We start from the raw sequence: 15,540 nt of genomic DNA, 5'->3' as shown, positions 1-15,540 counted from the left end.
CTGTGGTAGTGTTGTGGTGGTGGTGGAACAGAGCAGAGCAGCTGTGGTAGTGTTGTGGTGGTGGTGGTGCAGAGCAGAGCAGCTGTGGTAGTGTTGTGGTGGAACAGAGCAGAGCAGCTGTGGTAGTGTTGTGGTGGTGGTGGTGCAGAGCAGAGCAGCTGTTGTAGTGTTGTGGTGGTGCAGAGCAGAGCAGCTGTGGTAGTGTTGTGGTGGTGGTGGTGGTGCAGAGCAGAGCAGCTGTGGTAGTGTTGTGGTGGAACAGAGCAGAGCAGCTGTGGTAGTGTTGTGGTGGTGGTGGTGCAGAGCAGAGCAGCTGTGGTAGTGTTGTGGTGGTGCAGAGCAGCTGTGGTAGTGTTGTGGTGGTGCAGAGCAGAGCAGCTGTGGTAGTGTTGTGGTGGTGGTGGTGCAGAGCAGAGCAGCTGTGGTAGTGTTGTGGTGGTGGTGGTGCAGAGAGCAGCAGTTGGGTTGGCTTTAGTGGTGGGGGGGGACATAGTGCCTGATGGCTATTTGGACGGCTGGTTGGACGACTGGGTGTCTTGGAGGTGTAACAGAAACAATCCCATTAAGGGGTGGATCGCCTTTCACACAGATTGCTGAGCATCTGTTAGTCCTACTGGAGGGCCAGGGGCAAGGTCCCCACAGGGCCGGTCATGGCTCCCCCTGTTTCCCTCCACTCCCAAGGGACACATAGAGAGGGCTGGTCAGGGACCCCTGGAGCTGCTGACAGAAAATGGACAGACTGTAATATTTGATCAGAGACCATGACAAGCAGATTATAATGTTTTGAGACAAGTCCAGTTTATTCAATTTTACAGTACATTTTGGATGAATAATCAATTATACAGAGATATTTATCCTTCCATTTTTCCTCACCAGGTCTGTAATAATGACAACAAGGACAACACAAGACTATAGTGCATGTCAGAGAGTGTAACCTGATCTTTACTGTACTGTATATCTTCCTTATTAACACATAGTGTATAAATAAAAACCAAGAGGTCCTCCCCTCCACAGTCTGTCCAGTAATGGATTGTCCTCTGGATGACAGGATCAGTGGATCATTAGTTTTCAGCATATCTTTGACACATGTACATTTTCTCACCAGGTGTCATGTCTATCTTGTCACCCAAAAATATCAACAGCTCTCTGAGAGCTTCGGCCATAGACTATAGAGGGGAAGGAATAGAACTGACCCGTTCAAGTGTTACACACGGATCCCATCTGTGTTCAGAGTGCCGCATACACAAACACACACACACAGGTACAAACCAGTGAATGACATAAAGGAGCAGCAGAGATGGCACAGAGATTGTTTCCTTTATTTAACTAGGCAAGTCAGTTAAGAACAAATTCTTATTTTCAATGACGGCCTAGGAACAGTGGGTTAACTGCCTTGTTCAGGGGCAGAACGACAGATTATTACCTTGTCAGCTTGGGGATTCAATCTTGCAACCTTTCGGTTACTAGTCCAACACTCTAACCACTAGGCTACCATGTGGGGTGGCTAACTGCCGCCTCCATGACACTGAGATGACACGGAGATGACACGGAGAGGACACGGAGAGGACACGGAGATGACACGGAGAGGACACGGAGAGGACACGGAGATGACACGGAGAGGACACGGAGAGGACACGGAGAGGACACGGTGATGACACGGAGAGGACACGGAGAGGACACGGAGATGACACGGAGAGGACACGGTGATGACACGGAGATGACACGGAGAGGACACGGTGATGACACGGAGATGACACGGAGAGGACACGGAGAGGACACGGAGATGACACGGAGAGGACACGGAGATGACACGGAGAGGACACGGAGATGACACGGAGAGGACACGGTGAGGACACGGAGAGGACACGGAGAGGACACGGAGATGACACGGAGAGGACACGGAGAGGACACGGAGATGACACGGAGAGGACACGGTGATGACACGGAGATGACACGGAGAGGATACGGAGATGACCCTGAGAGGACACGGTGATGACACGGAGATGACACGGAGAGGACACGGAGATGACACTGAGATGACACTGAGATGACACGGAGAGGATACGGAGATGACACGGAGAGGACACGGAGAGGACACGGAGATGACACGGAGAGGACACGGAGAGGACACGGTGATGACACGGAGATGACATGGACACAGTGCTATCAAAAGATGGTTAACTGAGTAAGTGTAAATGGTAAATGACGGATGCACATCACATCACACAAAGCATTGCCACCTGCTGTTCCAATGGGCTAATGCTAACGACACACTACTACTATCTAATACCAAAAAGGGTTCTGCGGCTGTCCCCGTAGGAGAACCGGTTTTTGTTCCAGGTAGGACTCTTTTAGGGTTCCATGTAGAACCTTCTGTGGAAAGGGAGGGTTCTACATGGAACCCCAAATAATTCTACCTGGAACCAAAATGGGTTCTTCAAAGGGTTCTCCTATGGGGACAGCCGCAGAACCCTTTTTGGTATTAGATAGTAGTAGTGTGTCGTTAGCATTAGCCCATTGGAACAGCAGGTGGCAATGCTTTGTGTGATGTGATGTGCATCCGTCAGGCTGAGGTGCGGAGGTGGGAGGACAGACAGTGTCAAAGGGCTGCAGTCTCTAATTAGGTGTGGCAGGACAGTGTGTGTTTCTTCCTATAGGCTCAGTGTTATTGTGTTATTGTGTTCTCCTCTCTGTGGGGCTGGGGCTCTGTGTGTGTCTCTGTTTGTGTGTGATGTCGCCTCTCCTTCTCCCTGGGTGAAAGGTGAGAACTCTGAGAAAGCATTCTGGTCTGCTAGAGAGACCTGACTTGTTCTGCATGCTTGACTTGGGCAGGGAGGGAGAGGAGAGGGGGGAGACAGAAGGGGGAAGGAGAGGGTGAGAGAGGGAGAAAGGAAAGCAGGGGGAAGGGGGAGAAACAGAGAGAGTAGAAGGACGACAGAGAGACAGGACAGCGAGTGGAAGGAGGTAGGTAGAAAGAGTAGCGAGATAGGGAAAGAAATAAACAGCGGGATTGAGGAAAGGAGAAGCACAGATAGAGAGAGATGAAGAGACAGAGGGACAGAGGGAGACATAGAGACAGGGGGAGAGAGATAGAGGGACAGGGAGAGACAGATAGGGAGAGGGAGAGACAAACAGAGGGAGAGGGGGAGAGATAGAGGGACAGGGAGACACAGATAGACAGAGGGAAGAGACAGATAGACAGAGGGAGAGACAAATAGACAGAGGGAGAGAGGGAAGAGACAGATAGAGAGGAAAGAGCTGGTTAAAGAGGGAAGAGACAGATAGACAGAGGGAGAGAGGGAAGAGACAGAAAGACAGAGGGAAGAGACAGAGAGAGAGAAGAGAGAGAGAGAGAGGAGACAGAGAGAGAGAAGAGAGAGAAGAGACAGATAGAGAGGGAAGAGACAGAGAGAAGAGACAGATAGATAGAGAGAAGAGACAGATAAAGAGGGAAGAGACAGAAAGACAGAGGGAAGAGACAGAGAGAGAGAAGAGAGTTAGAGAGAGAGGAGACAGAGAGAGAAGAGAGAGAAGAGACAGATAGAGAGGGAAGAGACAGATAGAGAGAAGAGACAGATAGAGAGAGGGAAGAGCGATAAAGAGGGAAGAGACAGATAGACAGAGGGAAGAGACAGATAGAGAGAAGAGACAGAGAGAGGGAAGAGAGATAGAGAGGAAAGAGACAGATAAAGAGGGAAGAGAGATAGACAGAGGGAAGAGACAGAGAGAGAGAAGAGAGTTAGAGAGAGAGGAGACAGAGAGAGAAGAGAGAGAAGAGACAGATAGACAGAGGGAAGAGAGAGAGAGAGAAGAGAGTTAGAGAGAGAGGAGACAGAGAGAGAGAGAGAAGAGAGAGAAGGGACAAATAGACAGAGGGAAGAGACAGATAGAGAGGGAAGAGACAGATAGAGAGGGAAGAGACAGATAGAGAGGGAAGAGACAGATAGATAGAGAGAAGAGAGATAGATAGAGAGAAGAGACAGATAGAAAGAGGGAAGAGCGATAAAGAGGGAAGAGACAGAGGGAAGAGAGAGAGAAGAGAGTTAGAGAGAGAGGAGACAGAGAGAGAGAGAGAGAAGAGAGAGAAGGGACAGATAGACAGAGGGAAGAGAGAGAGAAGAGAGTTAGAGAGAGAGGAGACAGAGAGAGAGAGAAGAGAGAGAAGGGACAGATAGACAGAGGGAAGAGACAGATAGAGAGGGAAGAGACATATAGACATATAGACAGAGGGAGAGGCAGATAGACAGATAGACAGAGCGAGAGAGAAGAAGAGAGGGCTGTAGCCAGTGTCTGGTCTGGTCTGGCATAGTAGTAGTAGTATCTGTTTCAGAGGTGCATCCTCTCATGTCACTGGATACAAGAGGAGTGAGCAGAGAAGAGATGAGATCTAAGATAAGAACATCTCCACCTGTAAACATCTTCAGTCTCCACCCCTTACTGATACCCACCACCCACTCTCCACACAGATACTGATCTCAGCTTGAGAATTAAGAGATATTCATACACCATTATCTACAGGAACACTGCATTCGGAAAGTATTCAGACCCCTTGGAACTTTTCCACATTTTGTTCGGTTACAGCCTTATTCTAAAATGTATTCAATAGTTTTTTTCCATCATCAATCTACACACAATACCCCATAATGGCAAAGCAAAAACAAGTTTTTAGAAAACGTTGCTAATTTATAAAAAAAAAAAAAAATGAAATATCACATTTACATAAGTATTCAGACCCTTTACTCAGTACTTTGTTCAATCACCTTTGGTAGCGATTACAGCCGTGAGTCTTCTTGGGTATGATGCTACATTGGCACACCTGTATTCTTCTCTGCAGATCCTCTCAAGCTCTGTCAGGTTGGATGGGGAGCATTGCTGCACAGCTATTTTCAGGCCTCTCCAGAAATGTTCGATTGGGTTCAGGTCCAGGCTCTGGCTGGGCCACTCAAGGACATTAAGAGACTTGTCCCGAAGCCACTCCTGTGTTGTCTTGGCTGTGTGCTTAGGGTCGTTGTCCTGTTGGAAGGTGAACCAACGCCCCAGTCTGAGGTCCTGAGCTCAATGGAGCAGGTTTTCATCAAGGATTTCTTTGTACTTTGCGCCGTTCATCTTTCCCTCGATCCTGACTTGTCTTCCAGTCCCTGCCACTGGTAAACATCCCCAAAGCACAATGCTGCCACCACCATGGTTCACCTTAGGGATGGTGCCAGTTTTCCTCCAGATGTGACACCTCGCATTCAGTCTTTAGGTGCCTTTTGGCAAGCTCCAAGCGGGCTGTCATATGCCTTTTACTGAGGAGTGGCTTCCGTCTGACCACTCTACAAGGCCTGATTGAGGGAGTGCTGCAGAGATGGTTGTCCTTCTGGAAGGTTCTCCCATCTCCACAGAAGAACTCTAGAGCTCTGTCAGTGTGACCATCGGGTTCTTGGTCACCTCCCTGACCAAGGCCCTTCTCCCCCGCTTGCTTTGGACGGTCGGCCAGCTCTAGAAAGAGTCTTGGTGGTTCCAAACTTCCATTTAAGAATGATGGAGGCCACTGTGTTCTTGGGGACATTCAATGCTGCAGAAATGTTGGTACCCTTACCCAGATCTGTGCCTCAACACAATCCTGTCTCGGAGCTCTACGGATAATTCCTTTCACCTCATGGCTTTGTTTTTGCTCTGATACGCACTGTCAAATGTGGGACCTTATATAGACAGGTGCGTGCCTTTCTAAATCATGTCCAATCAATTGAATTTACCACAAGTGGACTCCAATCAAGTTGTAGAAACATCTCAACGATGATCAATGGAAACAGGATGCACCTGAGCTCAATTTCGTTTCTCATAGCAAAGGGTCTGAATACTTATGTTATTTCAGTTTTTTATTTTTAATACATTTGCAAAATGTTCTAAAAATCTGTTTACGCTTTGTCATTATGGGGTATTTTGTGTAGATTGATGAGGATTACTTTTTTTTAAATACATTTTAGAATAAGGCTGTAACCTGACAAAATGTGGAAAAGTTAAGACGTCTGAATACTTTACGAAGGCGCTGGGTTAGTGAAAGTTGTCATCAAATGAGCTGTAGATGTATTGACAGATTGCTTTGTGTGACATATCTTAAAAATCAGAGAAAGAGAAACAGAATACTCACATTCCTTTCGCTCCTTCCTTAAATGAACTCAGCTGACACAGTTGTCCGTTTTTCTCCCTGAGCATCCACTCCCGTGATGAGTAGTCGGGAGAGGGAGGGGAAGGAGGACACAAAAAGTGGAGGGCTTTATAAATAGCAAGCCGCTGGAGTGGAGACAGGAGAGCAAAACAAGTTGCTGAACGCTTCATGGCTGCTGTCTTCAAAACATCGCAGATGCGCTTTCATTTATGGCCACTCTCTGGGATGGGAGAAGAAAGCTGAGGATCGATCCGAGGCCCTTTCTTTCACCTGTTAAGAGCTTTCCTCATAATTGGCTGCTACCGCCGCGGCTGTGGCTGCGTCCCAAATGGCATCCTATTCCCTGTATAGGATTAATGCCATTTGGGATGCGGACTACAACTGCTGCCAAAACTCCTGGCGGCAGCTGCATCCTCTGACAACGCACACCAGTATGTTAAAGTATGTGTAAACCATGGCTATTTTTCTTCCCCTCAGGCTATTGATTTTAAATGAAGTATCGAAGAAAATCTATAGTAATCAACAAATAGAAGGCAACGAGCTGTAGTGTCACATCCAGGGGCTGGGCTTAATCAATTTGGCTGCCTGTCACAACATGTAAGGGTGGAGGGAAGGGGGAAAAATGAAGTTGGGAACTTGGATGGAATGGAAAGGGAGTTGTGGGATGGAATGAATCGTTTGTCATTGGAAGAGAGGTAGAGAGAGAGACTGAGAGAGAAAGAGATAGAGACAGAGAGAGAGACAGAGAGAGAGAGCGAAAGCAAGGGAGTATGGAGGTACGGGATAGAGATTACAGGCATGTCCGGTCCACACCCCTCCCTTCATATATATGTTCATCCCCCTTTCCTGGCGTCTCCTCTCTGCCTTTCTCCCTCCTGTCCTCACCTCTTCTCTTTCTCCTCTCCTCTCTCTTCCCTCCTCTTTCTCTCACCCTGTGACGGAGCAGTCACCTTCGGTTGGGTCTTCTGGTGTAAAAACATTACGGTATCCCCAGGCTGTGTATCATGTTGCCGTCAACCGAGGCCCAATCCAAAGAAACCTGTCCAAAATGCTTAATGAATGTCCTAGTGAACTGTGAAACAGGTAGTCTACCTGCCACTACCTGTCAGCACCTAGCCATCTGTCTCTGCCACAGCTCTCCTTACATACTGCATACCTGAACGTTGAGCCAACGTTGGGGCCACAACGTCGCCTAGGCAGACATAGATTTAACGAACCGAAACAGAATGAGTATTTTGGATTGAATGTGTTGATGTGATGAAGGTAGTGTTGTCAGGCAGATTTCCTACTCTTTGTGTTTTGGTCCAGTTGAATGAGTCATTTACTGGAGGTGTTATCATACTGTAGGTTCTCTGATCATATCAGTCCTTTCAATTAGATGTTCTGTATTAGTTTGATGACATCATTTGATGTACAGGGCTTTTATACAGACCAATAAATACATAGAGTGGTCTGTTCTACAGTTTTTTATTCGTATTTATTTTTACTTTTATTTAACTAGGCAAGTCAGTTAAGAACAAATTCTTATTTATAATGACTGCCTGCCAAAAGGAATAACATCACTGTACAGTAGCTAAGTGCCCAAGTTATCTTCTGTATATAAAGTGGTACCGTAATAACAATAAGACATGTCAATACTGGAGAAAATGTCAAGTTTAGAAAAGGGTCTGCACACTGACCTGACAAAGGTTGAATTAATGTCCTGTGATTTAAAGATGTGATTAGAGCACCTGAGTGTGCTGGTGTCACATCCCACTTAGCACTTTCCTCTCCACTCAGCCACAGACTGCCTGGTCCAAGTGTCCCCTGCTCCTGCTGCTTAGCACTTTCCTCTCCACTCAGCCACAGACTGCCTGGTCCAAGTGTCCCCTGCTCCTGCTGTGAACGTTGGTCTGAATAAAGCTTTACACCCCATCACCTTCACTTATTAGGTGTTTACCCGTGACTTTGTCCCTGCTAGCAGCAGCACTCTAGTGTTCATCAGAAAATGTCCCTCAGGTTGAATAGTCTAATAAAGGGACTGACACACTGTGTGTGTGTGTGTGTGTGTGTGTGTGTGTGTGTGTGTGTGTGTGTGTGTGTGTGTGTGTGTGTGTGTGTGTGTGTGTGTGTGTGTGTGTGTGTGTGTGTGTGTGTGCACATTCGTGCGTGCGTGCGCGTGTGTGTGTGTGTGCGTGCGTGTGTGCGTGCGTGTGTCAGCCAGTGGTGAGAGAGTGACAACACGAGGGGCATTCTGTTCCCTGCCACTCACAGACACAAACACCACAACCCCATGCAGGCCTGCTGCTGTTAAAAGGAAAAAGCTTTTAGAGGTTGTAAATGGCCATGGCGATGGGGGGAGGTGTGTGTGTGTGTGTGTGTGTGTGTGTGTGTGTGTGTGTGTGTGTGTGTGTGTGTGTGTGTGTGTGTGTGTGTGTGTGTGTGTGTGTGTGTGTGTGTGTGTGTGTGTGTGTGGCTGGGGGTTAGGGAGTCCAGGCTGGTGAACGCCACTAGGGTGAGATTAGCCATTTTATTGAGGCACATAACCTGTCAAATGCTTTCTCACAGCATGGACAGACCCATGATTACCAGAGACCAGTGAGGTTAAATACTGTGCTGTGTTTGTGTTTCCTTCTAAAAGGTGACCCTTTTTCTTCACTCTTGAATCTGCTCTGTGTGTTTTTTCCGTAAATGTACTCCCTCCGTTTGAGTTTATTATTATTTTTACAGGGACAGTGCACATTAATCAACGTTTCAGTAAAAGTGCCGGTTTTAGCCAGCCGGGTAATTTTCAACCGCAGTCCCGGGGCAGATTACTAAAAACTATTACAATTACAATACAGACAACCAATGAGCAGTGAGCACATGCAGAGCAACATAGGACAATCAGCACGTAGCATGCAGTTCTACCACTCCTTTCTTTAAAAAAAATCTTGTATTCAAAGATTCAGTCGTTTTTCATGGCTCCATCTCATTCCAGATCTCTCAATTGAAGACAAACACAGGATGACCTGTTCAGTTGTGCTGTGTTTCTGGTTCATGAATGCATGTGCTCACTACTCACACAGGCTGCCATTAAACTAGATATATGAGTTCTGTCACTTTCTGGTAAGCAGCATTAAATAATGTACAGAAATTCCTCAGCGAGCTCTTTTTATGACACAAGCTGTCTACATCCATCTTCAGTAGAGTTGAATGGAGAGACAGCTAACTGATGAATTGATTATTAGTTCAGGCTTTGAAGCCTTCGCTGTGTTTTCCCCGCTGCGACTGATTAGTCATATTTATAACCCCGGCCCATTTAACTGGGCCTGCTGTTAGGGCTGCTGTAACCGCAATATATGGCTCAGCAATTGGTCCTTGTTTAACCTTGGTGATTGTAAAGCTGTCATGCAGGAATACTGTAATATTCACCTTGATGAAGGATGCCAAATATGGGTCATACAGGCTCGACTGAAACAGAGAGAAATTGGAAACTTTGGAGTTTGGTTCTGTGTCTGCAGGAGATTAGTAGAGACTGACTGCTTCTGAACTCCCAATGAGAATACACAGGGCAAGAACCTCTCAATTCTTTCTTTTCCACATCCTCTCCATGTTAGTATGACTTCCTTAGGGAACTTCCTGTATGTAATATGTGATTTACTGTTAGCAGGAACAGCTTTGTTGTATTGTGTGAATTGTTATTTTGTGCAAGGATCCTCCTCTCCCTCTCTCTCCTCACCCCCCTCTCTCTCTCTTTCTCTCCCCCCTTACCCCCCCTCTCTCCCGCCCTCTCCTTCTCCTTCCCTATAAATTATTCCATCCGTCCATCTTTTGAATCCGTTTTGCAAGTGGAAAAAATATCTGACCCCTATCCACTTACTGCAGGACAATACATTCATATTGTTGACTTTGTCCTGATGTAATATTGTTTTCTCTGTTTGTGCAAAGCGCATAATTCTCAATCAGTGTAATTTCTGGGTGTGTGTGACAAGGATGCACTAACGTTGCCATAATCAGAGCTGGAGAGAGAGAGAGAGCCTTGAGCCTTATAGTTTATTTGATTATAGCTGTATCTTCTGAACACACTGGATGCTAATGGCTTTCTCCCATTACTAAAATGGCTAGCCTGCCTAGCTACAGCCTTTCCTAGCATGACTGTCTGTGTTCAGCAGGTCACATCAAGTACACCTAGAATTTGATTGCAAGCATGTCTCAATTTGGCCTTCCTGTATAGCTAAAAATAAACGGATCTGACTGCATCATGGACCACAATAAGTAACTATTTTCCAGGAATATGAATATTTTTCCTTAATAGTGTCCATCTTACAATAAAAACAAATCTTCATCATTTTTGATGGATTTATGGCACAGGGTCTTCCCCTAATAATTGTTCCTGAAGGACTAATAACTATCTTAGTTTCAGGCCATGTCTCCACTCTCCCTGTGTCCAGCTGTGTCCAGCTGTGTCCATGCCTATTAGTCCGTACCTGGCCCTCTAGCCCTAGCATGGTGTGGTGTGGTGTGATTGACAGGTGAAGGCTCTCACCTGTCATTGGCTGGCAGGGTTGTAGTGGGATCTCTGGCGCCAGTCCAGTCTAAACAGGGCTTCACCCTACTGTGTCTGTCTCAACAGGTCTGCTGCTGCTCCACGCTCAGCACGTCCCGGCACAGCCACACACACTGAGGAACTAGTCATCCATCACTCACTCTGACTCACACACAGATACAGACTGATATACACACACACGCACGCAAAACACCATTCTCAACGTCAACAGTAAAGAGGTGACTCCGGGATGCTGGCCTTCTAGGCAGAGTACCTCTGTCCAGTTTCTGTGTTCTTTTGCCCATTTTAATCTTTTATTTTTGTTGGCCAGTCTGAGATATGTATTTTTCTTTGCAACTCTGCCTAGCATCCCGGAGTCATTTCTTCACTGTTGATTTTGAAACTGGTGTTTTGTGGGTACTATTTAATGAAGCTAACTGTTTCTCAAACTAGACACTCTAATGTAATTGTCCTCTTGCTCAGTTGTGCACCGGGGCCTCTCACTCCTCTTTCTATTCTGGTTAGGGCCAGTTTGCACTGTTCTGTGAAGGGAGAAGTACACAGCGTTGTATGAGATCTTCAGTTTCTTGGCAATTTCTCGCATGGAATAGCCTTCATTTCTCAGAACAAGAATAGACTGACGAGTTTCAGAAGAAAGTTATTTGTTTCTGGCCATTTTGAGCATGTAATCAAACCCACAAATGCTGATGCTCCAGATACTCAACTAGTCTAACGAAGGCCAGTTTTATTGCTTCTTTAATCAGGACAACAGTTTTCAGCTGTGCTAACATAGTTGCAGAAGGTTTTTCAAATGATCAATTAGCCTTTTAAAATGATAAACTTGGATTAACTAACACAACGTGCCATTGTAACACAGGAGTGATGGTTGCTGATAATGGGCCTCTGTACACCTATGTAGATATTCCATTAAAAAATCTGCCGTTTCCAGCTACAATAGTCATTTACAACATTAACAATGTCTATACTGTATTTCTGAGCAATTGTATGTTATTTTAATGGACAAGAAAATGTGCTTTTCTTTCAAAAACATGGAAATGTAAAAGTGACCCCAAACTTTTGAACGATAGTGTACATACATACACACATATGCACACATATGAGCACACTCACACATTATGAGGCTTGGGGTATCAGTTCTCATGTCTCTCTCTATATCACGGTGTGAGCGATAGGAGGGAGGGAGGGAGGGAGGGAGGGAGGGAGGGAGGGAGGGAGGGAGGGAGGGAGGGAGGGAGGGAGGGAGGGAGGGAGGGAGGGAGGGAGGGAGGGAGGGAGGGAGGGAGGGAGGGAGGGAGGGAGGGAGGGAGGGAGGGAGGGAGGGAGGGAGGAGGCAGGCAGGCAGGCAGGCAGGCAGGCAGGCAGGCAGGCAGGCAGGCAGGCAGGCAGGGCTGGGCTGTGTGTGAGTGATGCAGGAGCCAGACCATCTGTTTGGCTGGGTCAGAGTGTGCTGATATCCCCTCTGTCTTGAACAGCACACACAGATACAGACTGATACACACACACACACACACACACACACATAGCACCGCAGCCCTGCTGCAGATGTTTCAGTTGCGTTTAGGTCAGTGTTGTTTTGGGTTCCATTCCTCTGTTTAGAGCTGAGGGATTAACATGGTGGTTCACTGAGGGACATCTGAAGAAGTGTTAGTTTGGACTGATGCTGAGGGTCACTCTTGTTAAGCTGTCTCCCATGTGGTGTGATCTGATCACATTTACAAGCAGTTAATGATGCACTGTTCAAAGAGATTTATAAATTGGCTACTTTTGGTATGAGACTGTGTTCTTATCTGATGTCTGTTGAGCGCTTTTGAGCTTGTTTATCTTTTGATATCTTATTTATATCATACTGAGCCACATCGCCTTCATTGTTCTACAATCATAGTACATTTCATGACTTTCAACTGTTTGGAAGTAATCTTCACCTCCTAAGACCTCTAACATTCCACATAATATAAGCCATTTAGCAGACACTCTTGTCCAATGTGACTTACAGTCACACGTGCGTAATATGTTTTTGTACGGGTGGTCACAGGAATTGAACCCACTATCCAGGCATTGAAAGTGCCATGCACTACCAACTGAGCTACAGAGGTCCACATACTTTCCAGGACCTTTTGAACTTGGATTCAATATGTAGTAAAAGTTTTTGATTTATTTATATGTTTCTTCTGTCGTACTGAGCCACACCCACTTCGTAGTTCTCCAATCCAATGTCATGACTTTCAACTGTTTGGAATTGTCTTCACCTTCCAGGACCTCTAACATTCCAGATAAATGTTTTTCCTTCCAGGACCTCTAACATTCCAGATAACTATGTTGTGTTTTTCGTTTCAAGCAAGTCTCAACCCTAGCATGGTTCATACAAAGATTGTTAATCTGCATGTCATGCTAGTGTTTGAAAACAGTACATGGAAGGATGAGTGTTGGCTTGTCTCCTTCAGTCATCTCTGTTCATGATTTACTTGGAATTATTCAAAACCGTTTTTCATGTTTGACTGATTGTCCGTTGTTTCCTTGTGCCTGCTATAGCCATGACTCACTGTGACTGACTGGTGCTAAGGAGACCTGTAGTTGCTGTGAGTCTGCTCTCTCTCTTCTCTACTTCTGGACTCTGTTGTCTCCAGTTTATCTCCAGTCAGCTGGCAGAGGAAGTATTGTCTGGTTTGGCTGGATCTGATTCAGAAGTCTTATCTAAGTGTATCAGGGTTGGGTTGTTGGGTAGTGACAGACAGACAGCTTCAGCCTAGCTCTGGCCTGCCTCAGACCACCCCACACATCTAACCAATGCCAATGACCATAGGAGTTGACTATGCAGCAGGAACAGATCTGGGACCATGCTACCCCACATTATTATGGAGAATTTAAAGTTGTTCGTTGTATTAACTTAGCCTAAGGCCTGACAGACAAATAATAATAATACAAAATATAAATATTTAGATGTTTCCTGTTGATAGGAAACCTCCATGTCTGTTTAAAAATGTCCCTTTGTCTTTTTTTTAACTCACTGTCTATCACTAATGAGGAACCCCTGGAACCTCTTGTTCAAATACAAACTCAAAAAGTTGTTATTCTTCACTAAGAAGTGTAATACGCCACACTTACTACACATGTTTGGAGGTGGGGCCTAAGTAGAGCTGTGAATGAAACACTATTGACTTACTGGTGGAGAGAGCTGGGCTGCGACCGCCATTACTTGATGGTCATTTCCAGGTCGGATCACCATTGGAGCGCTGGAGAAACCAGAGACAGGCCAAATAAACAAGCATGTCAGCCATAGCATGGCCCTCTGACCTCTCCTGTCCCATCTGTTTTCATATCTACTCAAGGCCTAATGCTGAGAACAAGTGACACTTCTTGTTTGTAAGTTGTGGGTCTCCATTTCTGTGTTATCATTCCCTCTGTCTCCTTTCCTCTCTCTCTCTCTCTCTCTCTCTCTCTCTCTCCCTCTCTCTCCCTCTCTCTCTCTCTCTGTCACTTGGCTCACCCACTGTTTTCCTTCCATTAACCCAGAAGACCAGAGGATCTTGGAGAATAGGAAGAAACAAGAATCCAGAAGTGAGTTATTACATTCATTAGTCAAGAGAGGCCAGTTTTTGTAATTATTCTAGCACTCTTCTGATCAAGCTAAAGTTTATCATACAGTGAGGGAAAAAAGTATTTGATCCCCCTGCTGATTTTGTACGTTTGCCCACTGACAAAGAAATGATCAGTCTATAATTTTAATGGTAGGTTTATTTGAACAGTGAGAGCCAGGATAACAACAACAAAAAATCCAGAAAAACGCATGTCAAAAATGTTATAAATTGATTTGCATTTTAATGAGGGAAATAAGTATTTGATCCCCTCTCAATCAGAAAGATTTCTGGCTCCCAGGTGTCTTTTATACAGGTAACGAGCTGAGATTAGGAGCACACTCTTAACTTCTATGGGCTAGGTGGGACGCCCACCTGCGGGACACAGCGAGTGAAATATCAGGGCGGCAAATTCAAAAACAACAAAATGTCATAATTCAACTTTCTCAAACATACAACTATTTTACACCATTTTAAAGATACATTTCTCCTTGATGTAACCACATTGTCCGATTTCAAAAAGGCTTTACAGCGAAAGCAAAACATTAGATTATGTTAGGAGAGTACATTTCACAAAAATAATCACACAGCCATTTTCCAAGCAAGGACATGTGTCAATAAAACCCAAAACGCAGCTAAATGAAGCACTAACCTTTGACGATCTTCATCAGATGACACTCCTCGGACATTATGTTACACAATAATGTATGTTTTGTTCGATAAAGTTCATATTTATATCCAAAAACAGCATTTTACATTGGCGCGTGATGTTCAGAAAATGTATTCCCACCAAAACGGCCGGTGAATGTGCACGTCAATTTACAAAAATACTCATCATAAACGTTGACAAAATATATAACAATTATTTAAAGAATTATAGATAGACTACCCCTGGATGTAACCGCTGTGTCAGATAGCTTTAAAATAGCTTTACGGAGAAAGCACATTTTTCAATATTCTGCGTACATAGCTCAGCCATCATGGTGAGCTATTCAGACACCCGCCAAGTTCGGGGCAACCTAAACTCAGAATTAGTATTAGAAATATTCTCTTACCTTTGCTGATCTTCGTCAGAATGCACTCCCAGGACTGCTACTTCCACAAGAAATGTTGTTTTTGTTTGAAATTATCCATATTTATGTACAAATACCTCCGTTTTGTTCGTGCGTACAGATCACTTATCCAAAGGGTAACGCGCGAGCGCGGAACGAGAGACGAAAAGTCAAAATGTTCCATTACCGTACTTAGAAGCATGTCAAACGCTGTTTAAAATCAATCTTTATGGTATT

The sequence above is a fragment of the Salmo salar genome, chromosome ssa26, assembly GCF_905237065.1.
Source record: "Salmo salar chromosome ssa26, Ssal_v3.1, whole genome shotgun sequence".
NCBI classification, from domain to species: Eukaryota; Metazoa; Chordata; class Actinopteri; order Salmoniformes; family Salmonidae; genus Salmo; species Salmo salar.
The sequence above is the reverse complement of the archived record's forward strand: the minus strand, read 5'-3'. Positions refer to the sequence as shown.